The sequence below is a fragment of the Rhamphochromis sp. 'chilingali' genome (assembly GCF_963969265.1).
Source record: "Rhamphochromis sp. 'chilingali' genome assembly, chromosome: 19".
In the NCBI taxonomy this organism is placed as follows: Eukaryota; Metazoa; Chordata; class Actinopteri; order Cichliformes; family Cichlidae; genus Rhamphochromis; species Rhamphochromis sp. 'chilingali'.
In genome coordinates, this window is record NC_137946.1 from 21,735,074 (window position 1) to 21,748,326 (window position 13,253).

A 13,253-nucleotide genomic window follows, 5' to 3' on the forward strand; every position below is an offset into this window, starting at 1 on the left:
CAATCTTAATTTTGTTTGCTGTCATTTCAGCAGTGCAGTACATTGCCCCACAGTACTTTCTGACCACAGTGACAACTCCTAGCATCATTTCATCTTGGCATCTAATAGAATTTAATATATTGCTGCACATTCCAAATGTTCTAATTATTTTCATTATCTCTACTTTACTTCTCCATTAATTAAAAAAAACACACATAATTCTAATTCTAATTTTCCACTAGAATTCATCCTGTTTAACTCTGGATAGATTTACTTTAAGTGAAATTTGCGTGTGTGTGTGTGTGTGTGTGTGTGTGTGTGTGTGTGTGTGTGTGTGTGTGTGTGTGTGTGTGTGTGTGCGCGCGTGCATACCTTGCAGGCCTAGGACATTCATCAGATGTGTCCAAGACCCAGCTCTATGATGAAAACATTGACAAAATTGAATGCTTCAATGTGAAAATTGATTCTTGTGAGACACGTGCAACTGGCTATATTTTTATTTTTTTATTGCAGTAAAACGGAATGTTTGTGTATGTTTGTGTGTGTGTGTGTGTGTGTGTGTGTGTGTGTGTGTGTGTGTGTGTGTGTGTGTGTGTGTGTGTGTGAGGTGAGAGAGAGAGAGAGAGAGAGAGAGAGAGAGAGAGAGAAATTTAGAGCAAGAGAGAGCAAATGAGAGAGTCAGAACCCCCCACTCACAGGGCATAAGACCAAGTAACCTGCCACTGTGGACTTGTGTCCTCAGAGTTGTCTTCTTGGTTACCTCTCCACTGCCCTGCCAATAGCTAGACCCTAGGCTCATCTCCATCCCACCACACCTGGGGTGTGGCTTTAAATGCAGGCTGTGCTGCTGGGAAAGTATCCTCCTTGACCCCAATATACTGCCCTCAAGAAGCTATCAGTGGATCTGTGGGAAGCTAGGTTGCACCGATAATGGTAAGTGTTCAGATGTCACAGCTGCAGGTTTGCTAGGGGGCAACTCACTGAGGCATGCAGGTTTTGAAGTCGCTTTGTGCCTCCTTCTGCTTTTTATTTTTCTTAGACAATTTATTCGGTTTAGGCTCACTGTCTAGCACTGTCTTTTTTTCAGTTTCTTTTTTTCCTCCTCGGGTATCTTTTTCTTGCTTGTTTTTTTTACCTTTTTATTTGTTCTTATTCTTTTGGCCCTGATCTATATGTATTAGTCATTGCTAATTACCTATCAATAGAAGGCTTTCTTAAGGGTTATTTTAGAAGGCACTTGACCCATTTAATTTTTTGTTTTCTGGAAATGCAATTAAGAAGGAGAGAAATGAAACAACAGCTAAGCATAATAAGAACACCATTCAACCAGCTGCCACTGCCAAACTACAGTAGACATCAATGTTTATGTAATTGGAACAGTGCTCCTTTGTAATTGGGTTGCTTTTCTCGCAATATTATAGGGAAATTGGAAAAGTGACTAACATACAAAGGGAAAGTAATTGTACTGTTCATACAGTAATTATCTTTCTATGTAATGCACACAAGCTCACAAACAGAAGCTGACAGGCAGGAGCAGACTGAGACAATAACAGGCTGGGAATTTGATTCCATCCAAGGCCACCACATTACTAATTTTGAGGGCCAAATTGTTAATGTCAGGAACCAGATTAGATATTTGGCAGTTATTTTCATCTGGGGTAGAGTTATCCTAATTAATAAAAATAAAAAAAGAGGACTGACCAACTCTACACAAGCTTACATGTTTTAAGTAGTTGTGTTTCATCAGAGCAGGCAAGCCAGCAAGCTGTGGTTGGCTACTGGCTCTGGAAGCAAGATCATCTCTGCTTACTTCAATTCTACTCAAATCTGTAGGATATCTTGAGTGTGCCCATGACCTATTAACAGTGGCTTAAACTTGCTGAGAGCAGCCAGCAGCTTTTTCTGGTTGCTCGCATATGCATGACCTCCAATCAGTTAAAGGAAGATGGGAGACCAGCATGCTAGACAAGCTGCTACTGGCTTTGCTGTCGCTGATCTGAGAACAGTAAATTTCTGCAGATTTGAGAAACAAAAGTTAACAAGCTTCTGGTTTTCACAATCTTAAAAAAATCTATTTTCTCTTTTTAACTACCTTGGCTATCAAGTCTCATTTAAGAAACCTTTAATAATTCCTTTGGCAGGTTAGCAAGGAAAGCCTTGGTGATGGAGAGCAGACATCAACACTTGTTATATCCAGTTGAATAAAACAGCCAAGTTAAACAGGTGCAGGTTCCAACAGCACTTTATAATTAACAATTTAAAAAAATCACTTGCTTGATAGAATGCAATTTATATATTCTTACAGTATATAAAATGTTACCACTAGATGTCAGTAGACTACAGATTGCAATGAAATAAAGTCTGTTTTCTTACTTGTCCCACTTAAAAAGTGTGTAAAAGGTCAGTCCACTGTTTATGTCAACTGTAAATGTGTCCATATTTATTTACTAGGAGGAAGCTGTAAAATTTTGTGAAAGTAGTCCAATACAGATCGATGAGGTGGTGAAGCTCTTTTCTGATTGATGACGGTGATACTGAGGTAAGTTCTTGAGGATGTCCTTAACTTGTCAGTATGTGTGGCTGTTTTTGCTGCTGTTAGTCAGTATTAGTGAACTTCTCAGTGAAGTAGATCTATTATTGTTGGATTCAGCCATCAGAAGAGAATGAGGTTTTATCCAGCTCGGTCGTGTTGTATCTGGAGATGATGCTGGAGATTAAAGAGAATACAATCATTTTTGCTTGCCTTTCTATAAAAGTTACCACACACCACTGGTTTTAAAAATCCTCCACCATCAGTGAGTGTACAGGAAATCTGAGTGTACCTTTCCTATAATCTAGTATGCTGGTGGCAGGACAGATGGCACAAATAATAAAACAAAAAATCAGTGTTTAGAAATTTTACTTAGTATATAACAGTGTAATAGTAAAGGTTTGTTAAACACATTAATAGTTGGGTTATGTTTGAGGATCTTTGCCCCAATTTTATGCAGCTAAGTTCAATCATGTGTATGTGTATTTTGTGCCTTTAAGAGTCTCTGCAGGTCCTCTTTCTGATTGGAGGAACTGTTTTGGGCTGACTTTGACCTGGCAGCTGCTGACTGGCCCCCAATATCAACTGGGTTTTTCAAAAACCTTGTCTCCAGGAGTTGTTCCTCTGGCAGCAGCAGCAGGATTTGTATATAGTATTGTAAATAGACTGTAAATAGCACTGAAGCAGACTGGGTAAACCGCCTATTTAATTTTTGTAGGTTTTCTCTTTATTATTAAATTAGGGAGTTAGAGATAGTGCTTGTCTTTTGTTCGGTTTTGTTTCATGTAGGTTTTAAGTACTAAGTGGTTAAGTAAACTTCTTTCGAATAGCTTGTCTTGTTTATTATTTTGGCCTTTGTTCACAATAGAGTTTATGCTTTCAGTTTTGGTGTTATTGGTAGCAATAAACCTCAACTTTAACAGCTGATTGGCTGTTGGGTCTGGATTTGTGGGCCAGGGCAGGGACACCCTTTTTAACCCTTATGATACGCTCCTATACCCCTAGACCAGGACATAACATAAAGTGGGGGCTTGTCCGCTGTGTTTTTCTACCCATCTTTGTTTTTTGGTTCATTCTTTTTGCTCATTGTATTTTGTAGGTTGTCTGTAGACTTTTGTTGGCAGTTTTCTTGGGGTGAGACAAGTAGCCTAGCCACATGGCATTCAATGGATGAATTTCATACTTGAACATTGGTATATCTCACCTAGCCTGGGTATTTGTTCATTTTATAATTAACTATTACATTTTGTTTCCTGAATTACAAGTAGTGGAATGAACTAGTCCCAGGTTATATGTCAGACTTGTTAGACCTTCATGCCCCAGATCATTTATTTGGCCAGTTGAAAAGCAACATTTTTTTTGTCCTTGGATCCAGACTGGCAATTAAGGCTGACTGGTCTTTCTCAGTTAAAGCTGAAACTGTAGAACTGCTTCCACTTCTAGAACCTGTCATCTGCCTCACTAACAGTGCTCATAACTCTACTATAATCATAGCTCTTCCAATTGTTATTTACACATTAGGCCAAATTTGAAAAAGAAAATTATTGGCAACTGTATTAATGACCCCTATAGATGAACTTGCCTAATCAACTTAATTGGTTCTTACTGATTAAACCCTTTTTAGCATTGACATTTTGGTCAGTGTTTTTTGTGATTAAACATGGTAGGCTGACTTGATTTGATTTTATATACATAACCTCTAGATGCCACTTGACAATAAAACATAACCATGTGTTATAATAAGCTGCTTTCTCAAATTATATTTTTTATTGAAGGACGTATGTGTACTTAAACCTTTAAAATAAGCAGTCATAAGCGTCTGTAGCATAGAATCATAAAAGTGTTTGAGAATTTTAGAGTAAGGCATTCAGGCAGACATTAATGGGGTGAAAGAACAGTTGAAATATGAGAAAATAAACAACAGTAGCTGAAGTTCTTGCCCTGTGCTGTATCTGGTGTCTCCCCTCATCTCTTGTGCTTCATCCCTGTTCTCCATAGATGAAAGGTGCTTCTGACTCCTTGTCATGCATTAGCATTCAGACTCCCACCTTCCCCCTTATCTGCTGTCAAAACAGCCACCTCTAACTTCCACAGAGAAACACTTTGACCACACATCAATGACAAGCCTTCTTATCAATGGCCTAAACAAGCTTGGTGCACGTCAAAATCACAGACAGCGGGAGCTGCAAGAAAAAGGAATGGGGAATGTGCCTCTGCAGAGTGAGCCAGACAAACACAGAGTGAAAGAAAGAGCAGTGAGCGTGTCTGACATTTCTAGCGCTGGTATTTTGCTGTATGAGGCCTAGAGGGAGTGGAATTGAAGAAGCACACCCACCCACTCACCCTGCCATCCCCCTCCCCCTTGTTTTCCTCCATGCAGCCACATATCTATCCTCAAAATTTGTTTGGGGCATCTTTGCAATGACTTGCTTGAACCAATAAAACATGCAGGGGGTGAGGACTTGTCATAGAGTGGCTCAGCAACACAGAGCATGTAGGAGAGCGAGAGAGAGACAGAGAGATGGAATAACATAAAGAGACAAGGCAAGTGATGGAAGGACAATTTCAAGGGCTAAGGGCTTGTCACGATGAAGCACACATCTTGTGTCGCTGCAGGGGGCAGTAAGAGGGCTATAAAATTTGCATGTCTGCCACTGGAATGGTGTGTGGGAAAAATCAGAGAAATAGTTTGGACGCCGGAGAATGTCAGTGACTTCATTTTGGAGAATACTACAGTTACTCATGCCTCCATACTTTTAAGAATATGTCTTTTTGTTTTTTGATGACCCTGACTTTTGTTGTTGTATTAAACGCCTATGACACCTATGTCCTGCAAGTAATTACTTTAAAAAAGCAATTAGTGACATAAGAGTTTGGGCTTCAACAATGCGTCCTTTTCACTCCTGTTGCAGTTTTCAAGTGTGCTTATGCTGAAGATCCGCACAAATCCATTTCTCCCTGCACTTGCAGCAGCAAAATGAATAGCTAGAAGAAATAATGGGTGATGGAGAGATGAAGAGAATTAAATAAGGAAAAAGAGAAGCTGTCTATTCATAACAAGGGATCAACACTAGCTCAAAATCCAAGTTTATTTGAATTTAAGTGTTTAAAGCTTTTTTTTTTTCTTTGCTATACTTGTATATAAAGCATGTTACAGCAGCACATAGTGAGAGCCAACAAAATTTGCAATCTAATGGTTTAAGCAGAGTTCTAACCTCAATTTTTTTTTAGTTCATCTCTGTTCAAATCTTTCGACAGACTAACATGAACTGGGAACATACACTTTATTTTTAGACAACAAGTCCGATCAGTCTACTTATAAAAGTACACCGATTATAATTTCACAATCCCTTTTTAGTTATTTTATCTTCTACATTGAAGAAAAACAGTACTGCTGTTTTAGTAACTGTGATGATGTATCTGCATCTCTGTCAGTGTTCAAATCATTCATTAAGACAGAACAACAAATACTTAGCAATGGTTTTTGGTTACAATTTTACTATTCTTTTTTAGGTCATATTAGGACACATTAGTTGCAATGAGGAGCTTTAAAGTAAAATCAGTTAAATCAAAGAAAATATATACAAACAGTTGGTTTAATCATGTACATGGTCATCAGAATAATTCATGGATTCATATTTTTTCATCAGCATTGCTTAGTCAGCTTGTTTAGCTAATGCTTAAATGTCTGACTCTATGATCTCAGCAAAATGCTGACAGTGATCAATGAGTACAACATGAAATTGCCCTAGCTTATAAACCTTTGTCACCCCTCCTTCTCTTCACTTTTACCCTCTTTTCCCTCTGCTTTTCTATATATGTTGCATCAGCACAGTAAATATGCTGTTGGCAAGACGGAGTTTAAAGGTCATATACAGTCTTTGCAGAGAACGGGGGCTGAGGGCTAAATGGCATTCTCAGTCTGGGCACTGTGTATGGCCAGAGGGGGGGGTCACAAGGTCTGATGAAAACAAATCCATCACTTTGCTGTCCAGGCAACAGGCCACAGAACTGACTAAAGGGGTGTAGGAGAGCCTTGGGTTACACAGGCGGACAGAGGGATGGATGGAAATGAAAGGTTTGTGTGCATTGTGTTGTGATGTGATGCGATAATAAGCAAAGCTGAGCCAACAGGTCAGTGACGGTAGTGGTAGAAGTAGGATAAGAATATTGCATTATTTTCTGCTTAGGATGTTAAAAGTATAATATTTATATATCTGGGACTGTTCCTGGAATCACTCGCCCAGTTTAGGGGTCACTGCCCTAAGTGCTCCAATTACTATATACTGTACAACAACTACAATTTAGTAATCCACAGCAGTTTTAGATTGATCACTGTAACAGATATCGAAACAACTGTAAAGTGCCTACATTCACTTACAATTAGGATTCTCTGCACATCTTCCAGAAAAATGCAGCTGAATCAGTTGCTTCTCAGCTCAAGGAAAGCAAACTTCTAAAGGTCAAAACAGGGTGGATCATGCTGAATAATTCACAGCCTTTACTTGAACAAAGAAGTTATGTTTTTGACACTACTTCATCAGAGTAATCCCATTATATTCACTTTAGCCCAGAATTCCTTTGCCCACTTGTTGATTTGTTATTTTTTGCATATGTGTCACACTTACGTTTCAGATCATCTAAAAAAAATTCAACATTGGACAAAGATAATCAGAATAAATACAAAATGGAGTTTTTAAATAATGATTTTATTTAGTAAGGGGAAAAAGCTAACCATACCTACATGGCCCTATGCAAAACATTTTTAGCCCTTCTAAACCTACTAGAACTGCAATCAGGCATTTGTGGTAACAGTCTTTCATATGACTGTGGAGGAATTTCTCCCACTCAAAACTGTAGGCTTTTCAAGCATGTTCAAGTTCATGCTAAAGCATCTTAGTAAGATTTAAACCCACACTTTGACTAGGCTGCTCCAAACCCTTCATTTTGGTTTTTTTTAGCCATTCAGAGGTGAACCTGCTGGTGTGTGTCACTGGATCATTCTCCTGCTGCACAACCCAATTGCACTACACACAGACAGACATTACAGACGTTTTCCTTCAGGAATTTCTATTAGAGAATTCATGATTCCATCACTGACAGCAAATTGTCCTGGTCCCAAATCACCAAAGCGGCCCCAGACCATGACACTACCACCACCGTATTTGACAGTTGGAACGATGTATTAGCTTTACACCAGATCTAACAGAACTCAAGCCTTCCAAAAAGTTAAAGCTTTTTCTCATCAGTCTGCAATATTTTCCCAAAAGTTGTTTTGGGTGGTTTTTCTTGTTTGTTTTTTGGGGTTTTTTTACGAACATGGTTATGAAAATATATTATGAGTCGCTATATATGTTATGAGACGCTATTCAACTCATTCAAAAGTGGAAGATGTTAGAGGGTTAATAATAGTACAGTTTGGGTTTGGGGTCTTTTTAACTAAAATAAAAATAGTTTTCAATAGTTTCTAACACTTTTTATTATACTGAATTTGCCATAGAAAAGCAATTACACAAGTCATTGTAATGCATTTTTGCAGTGGGTTTTCAGGTCTGTTTGGGTCTTATTGAGCCTAGCATTAAACTCCCATTAATTCTTTATAATTATAGTGGCCATGACTGGTCAACAGAGATATATATTTTATACGTGTGGACTAACAACACACTACAAGATGCATCTCGAGAGATTCTTTGATAATAGAGTGATGACCTTGCTGGGGGATGCTGCTGAGCTTCCTTATAGCCTTGTGATCATCAAGGTTCCACAATGTCTTCATTAAAGAATATGACTCATTCAATTTACACCTTTTTACCACCTCCTTTGAAACCCTTTAATAATGTATGAATGCCTTCAGTGTATTCAGACATTAGTTAACTCCAGTTATCTTTTCAAAGGGTTAAGATGGGAGCTGGAGCTTCCCCTGCCAGTGGCGGACTCCCTTAGACGTCGGTGCGTTGGTGGTTCTTTGTGTCCGGGGATGGGCGTCCAGGTACACACCGGCTCACTCCTTGGCGGCCGCTTATCGGGGCCTGGAGCCTGGGGCTTGCTCGGGCCACTTTGGAGGTGGGGTGCCCCCGGCCTCTCGGCCTGGGGCTCGGTCACTCAGGCACGGCTGGCTGCCGGCGGAGCTCACGGGCGCGTCACTGCAACTCCCCCTGGCTTCTGCTCCGCGGCTGCTGAGTGAGCCCTCATTTGGGACTCTCCTCAGCTCTTTCTGGGACAGTGGCGCGGCTGCCCCTCTGTTGGTCTTCCTTGGTCTCTTGTGTTCTGGGGGCCTCTGGATGTCTGGAGTTTTGATCTCCTCCATACCTGCTTCATGCCCTGGAGGACGGGGCTGTGGCCCCCCCACACCCTCTAGCAGATCATTACATGAAGGAACCTTTTAAAAAACAAAAAACAAGAGCGTCCATGCTCACAAGTGTACACACGGGGGATCACACCCACAAACTACACCCTTTTTGGCTCCTACCTCAAAGCACACTGTGTTCTGTTGATCTTATGTGCTGCACAATAATGTTTAATATTTAGTATTTACTGTCATATTCCCATATATCATTGTGATGTTGTTTATTCTATTACTCTTGTTCTCTTCTGCTTGTTTTCTTTTTTCTTTCTCAGCAGGTGACCCAGGTGATTGATATATGCATTTTTTTTTCTTTTTTTCTTCTTTTTTTTCTTTTTCTGCTCATTCTGTTGGTTTTTGGTTTTTGCCCTTCTCCCCTGTCCCTCTTCTCAGCTGTTTCTCTTTCCCTCTTTCTTTCTCCCCTTCTTTCCCCCAGTCAAGTCTGTCCCATGTTCAGTAAGTGAAAATAAAATAAACAATAAAAGGTGAATCAAATGGACCATTATGGCAAGGCTGGGATGGTCAATTTGGTAAAGTAAATCCGTTGGGCATCTTTCTTTGCCTTTAGACAACAATTCTGATGGCAAAAGAGCCAAACGGGACAGGCGAAAAAAAAAAAAAAAGATGGGAGCTGGAGCCAACCCTAACTGGAAGTTAAACCATGGGCATGTCACCAGTCAATCATAGGCCAGAAACATGGTAGAAGATAATGCTATGTCCCATTCACATTCATTTTGTTTGGACCATGAGGAAGAAACTGGGTTCTTGCATAGGATTTCTGTATGTTTACCAAACACAAAAAGATGAGAACATGTAGCAGTAAAATATAGATGTGGCATTTGTTAGTTGATGAATTTTTATACTTTGTGTTAAGATATTGTGCATATTGTGATTTTATATCAGTATTAAGGATGACCAGGCCAAATTATTCTGTTGATGCACCTTCACTTTCAAACACAGTAACACCTGCCATCAACAGAACTTAGCCACTCTTAGCAGAAAATAGCTTCATTCAGACAGCTGATTGGACAAGAGTGCTGACTCCATCAAGTCTCAAGAAGTTTAGCCAGACAGTGTAATTGCTAATCGTTCAAGCTTGAGACACATCTAACAAGGCGTGCTGGACCCCCTTGGATTGGCTACATAACATTCACTGGGACTCTCTGACTGCGCTGAAAGAGATAGGCTGTCCACTGAGACCAAAATAATGCACATCGTGCCTCTAATGGGCTAATGGGTGAGTGTGGAAAAGATTGGAAAACAGTCTCCACTCTGACTATTGCAGTTAAAGGAAAACCCCTAGAAACGTATGTGGTGATTACAAAATGGAAGAAGAAAAAGAAAGAAAACATGGAACTGGAAGGAGAACAAAACAGTGGGAAAACAGTGGGAACCAGATCAAGTGAAGTAATCAAAAGATTAAGAAGGTAAAAAGAAAGTGAGATGTGCAGCAGTATTAGAGACAGTATAGTAGTCATAAGGAAGTGAGCGATAAGTACAAAAAGGGAAAGAGATAGAAAGCTGGACAGTAATTATAAAGATAGAAAACGAGTGAGGCAGACAGAGAAGAAGAAAGATAGTGAAAAGGTCTGAGATATGGTGTTTGGGGAAGACAGAAACTGTTAAAGCACTAAGAGGCTGGGCGGAAAAGCAATTTAGAGCTCTAATCAGATTGCTATTGAATGTGCAGGAATTAGACTTTGCCCCAAAGCTGTCTTGGATATGACCAGACACACTTAGACTCCAAGTACAGTTGGGCTGTTGTCAACCAGACAACAAAGTGGCAAAGAATGCCCAAGAAACCAGCCGTGTGTGTGTGTGTGTGTGTGTGTGTGTGTGTGTGTGTGTGTGTGTGTGTGTGTGTGTGTGTGTGTGTGTGTGTGTGTTTATGTGTGTTCTGTGTGTGTGTGCGCATGTTTGTGTGTGTGTGTGTGTGTGTGTGTGTGTGTGTGTGTGTGTGTGTGTGTGTGTGTGTGTGTGTAGTATGTTATTTTTGGGGCTGGGATTGCCATTTGACTCTGTGTCTTGATGGTGCGTGTGTGTCTATGCTTGCCTGCATGCCAATAGGTTTTGTATTTCTTTCTGTCTCTTGTAAGATGAGACTGCAGTTCAGTAGATTAGTGAACTGTGTGAATGAGTTTAGCACATTTATATTGGTTGTGGTGAAATAGACATGCAAGCTCTTTTTGGGGGGGGGGGGGGGGGGGGTTGTTGTTCAGAGCAATGTTTTTAAATGTGCAGAAAGAACTAACATGGACTTCAATCTATCTCTAACTCAGTGGTATTAAAATTGCAAAAAGGAATAAAATAAAGCAATAATTGTGATAATATGTTGCCATTTAACTGATGTGGCACTTGGAACACTAGATATTAAAAATTACAAAGAAAGTAAACTGGCTGTATTTTGCTGGGTTCTCTTCTGGCTCTTTGTTTTCCAATAGCCACACAATTTCTAGGCTGACAGTCCTTCCCATCATGTCCTATCTGTCTGAACTTCAGTCCAGGACAGGCCGCTTAGCAAAGCGGGATTTTTTTTCAACATAATTCGCTGTCAGGCCAAATTGGTGCAGTGGTCTGAACTTGAGCATCGTGGTCGATGGAGAAGGGGTATAATGAGCAACACAGAGTAAAAAGGCGAAGAAAGTTAAGCAGAGAGGATGAGGGGATAATAGAAAGCCAAACAAAGGTTTCTTTTTCAACTGGGGGTGCTTAAGGACATCCAAAAAAGAAAAGAGTGTGAAAGATAGCCAAAGACTAAGAGTGGCAGTGGAGAGGAGAGGAGAGGCAGATGGAGAGATGAGAAGCAAAACAAAAAAAAGAGGAGATAATAGGAAAAGTTAATAGAGGTGTGAAAACAAATGCTGAATAGCCACAAGTGATTTTTCAGCTTTGTTGATTCTTATTAACAGGCTCAACTGTTTAGTCCTGAATCACTGAGGACTTTTGGAGATGCTGCCTCTCAGCTATTCTACTTTCTTTCCACACTGCTGCTGATAAAGTGACATTCTTCTAAGTTATTGTGCTTGTGTGCATAGGTGTGTAATTGTGTGTGTGTGTGTGTGTGTGTGTGTGTGTGTGTGTGTGTGTGTGTGTGTGTGTGTGTGTGTGTGTGTGTGTGTGTGTGTGGGTGGGTGGGTGTGGGTGGGTGTGGAATGAAGAGGTGGCGTGCCATTCCGCAGCATGTGAGTGAATGTGGAAACAAAAATACATCCAACTGATGAGATACAGTACATTCTGCCTCCCTCCCGCCTCTCTCCTCTCTTTCTCTGTATATTTCCCATCATCTCTTTCTCTGTGGTCTCTCCCTCTCCTCCATAACTTCTTTTATCTGTTTGTAACCTGACTACTTTGATGTGTGCGAGATTTTGAGAGAAAAAAAAAGTCTTCAGCTCCTTCCAAAAGCCCCAAACAGGGAAAGAAACGTTTGAAGAGAGAAGGCAAACTTGCCTAATGGTGTGTGGGTGGGTGGAAAGCACAGATCCTGGCTATACGTAAAAGCTAAATGATTTTTATCCTGTAATATAAAGGAAATTAAACCAACAACGTAATTACATTGTTCATCTGAGCTATAAGTTTTCATAACAGACTTTCAGAATGTAACTGCAAATGCCTCATAATATACAACAGGGGCATATGTCCGCATATGGCCATCACCACTACAGGCTCAGACACAGAAAGTTGCAGCAGGTTTATAAGAGGAAACTGCATTTGAATGTCTCCCACCACCGCAAGAGACTGAATATTAAACACTGTGTAGAAAAACAGAGCGAGATAAATGAGCTATGCCCCAATTCCAGAGAAATTTCATATGGTTATGTTCGACACAACCCACTTCCCAGAAGACTCAAATGAATGGCATTTTCAGATCCAAAGAAGTGTGATAGAGGAATAAACATGAACAATTTAAGAACAAATATGAGCAATACATAATTGATGTATAATTTGTTTTGTCTGTTTTGTTGGGGGGTTTTTTTGTTTGTTTTTATCTGTGCTATTGTATAAAATGGGAATATCATTATGTTAGAGATATGAGAGAGTATTTGTCTGTGGGTGCATGTGTATTGTTACCATTTTGTAGGCAAACTAAAGGTCAGGACTGGATAAGCCACTGCTTCTTCGTGCTCCCTTTTAATCACCTTTTGTTTTTGATTTACAGACCATTTTCAGTCTCCTCTGTTTTGTTGAAAATTTAATCATTCGAAATCAAAGGAGTAAAGAAAGAAAGTCAGTAACTCGTTCTGGTGTTTTTTGTGTTTGTCCAGGTCATATATGTCTAGATTCTTTAAATCGTCAAGCTCCACAAAGAACACACTGAGGTGTTTGTCCCTCTGGGTGCACTGTGTGAGTGCACTGTGCACACCGGTTTAGGTCAGCTTAGTATGTCATCATCCTGTCCCGTTT

The 13,253-nt window shown here is 40.0% G+C and overlaps 1 protein-coding gene and 1 long non-coding RNA gene across 2 annotated transcripts in view; one reads left to right on the plus strand and one right to left on the minus strand.

The window, feature by feature from the left end:
* The window catches only part of kctd16b (potassium channel tetramerization domain containing 16b), an 87,403-nt gene that overhangs the window by 41,415 nt on the left and 32,735 nt on the right, over positions 1-13,253 (minus strand). The gene's annotated exons all lie outside the window — the stretch shown is intronic.
* LOC308387585 overlaps positions 715-13,253 on the plus strand; it is a 73,751-nt gene continuing 61,212 nt past the window's right edge. The window contains exons 1-2 of the long non-coding RNA XR_013969970.1: positions 715-912; positions 2,431-2,518. This is a non-coding gene — a long non-coding RNA (uncharacterized lncRNA). The remainder of the gene's footprint in view (positions 913-2,430; positions 2,519-13,253) is intronic.